The sequence below is a fragment of the Penaeus monodon genome, chromosome 28 (genome assembly GCF_015228065.2).
Source record: "Penaeus monodon isolate SGIC_2016 chromosome 28, NSTDA_Pmon_1, whole genome shotgun sequence".
In the NCBI taxonomy this organism is placed as follows: Eukaryota; Metazoa; Arthropoda; class Malacostraca; order Decapoda; family Penaeidae; genus Penaeus; species Penaeus monodon.
Window position 1 is genome coordinate 35,282,758 of NC_051413.1, and position 667 is coordinate 35,283,424.

Consider the following 667-nt stretch of genomic DNA (forward strand, 5'->3'; position numbering starts at 1 on the left):
TATCCAACTCACTAACGTAAGATTATAAATGAATGAATAATGAAAAAGCATGCACATTTTAGGGACCTTCGAGAGGTCAGAGGATGAGTGCCAGCCCCTTTTCAGCTCCCTTACAGCTCTTCCAGACTCTAAAATGAACATAATTAACCTCAGCTTAAGAACAAGGATCTTTCTAACTTCCTCATCTCTCACTTTAGATAAATATTTGTTTAATTACTGTTTCAATTGAGAATATGATATGATATGCTGATCCATTCTGTTAAGTGAGATGACTTTCTACTGCTTAATTTGGATCAGTCAGTTAGATCTTTCCTTGTAAAATCTCCTTGGCAGTGAGGCTTCAGAGTGGCTGAGTCAGAGGAGGCATGTGAAGGAATTAATCAGTGAGTCAGAATTAGTCTTGAGAGACCTTTTTCAATCAGTCCATCCCAAGACTTCTCTGGGATTTGTTGATTCCTCAAGCTCATTGTTGTTGCAAAGGCAAAAGTGAATAAAAGAAAAACAGAAGAGGAAGTCACTGCAGAAAAGTAGAAAAATCTCAGGGCAAGAAAAGAGCACGGCACAAAGCGGCTGGAAGAGGAAGTAGCATCTCAAAGCCAAGGAATATTACAAGTTCATTATTACTTGTAAGTGAATATAAATCCTGTCTTGGCCCAAGAATTTTCCT

At 38.2% G+C, this 667-nt stretch overlaps 1 protein-coding gene across 9 annotated transcripts in view; it reads right to left on the bottom strand.

Moving 5' to 3' along the window:
• The window catches only part of LOC119591560 (protein kinase C and casein kinase substrate in neurons protein 1-like), a 62,778-nt gene that overhangs the window by 15,507 nt on the left and 46,604 nt on the right, over positions 1-667 (bottom strand). The window lies entirely within an intron of this gene.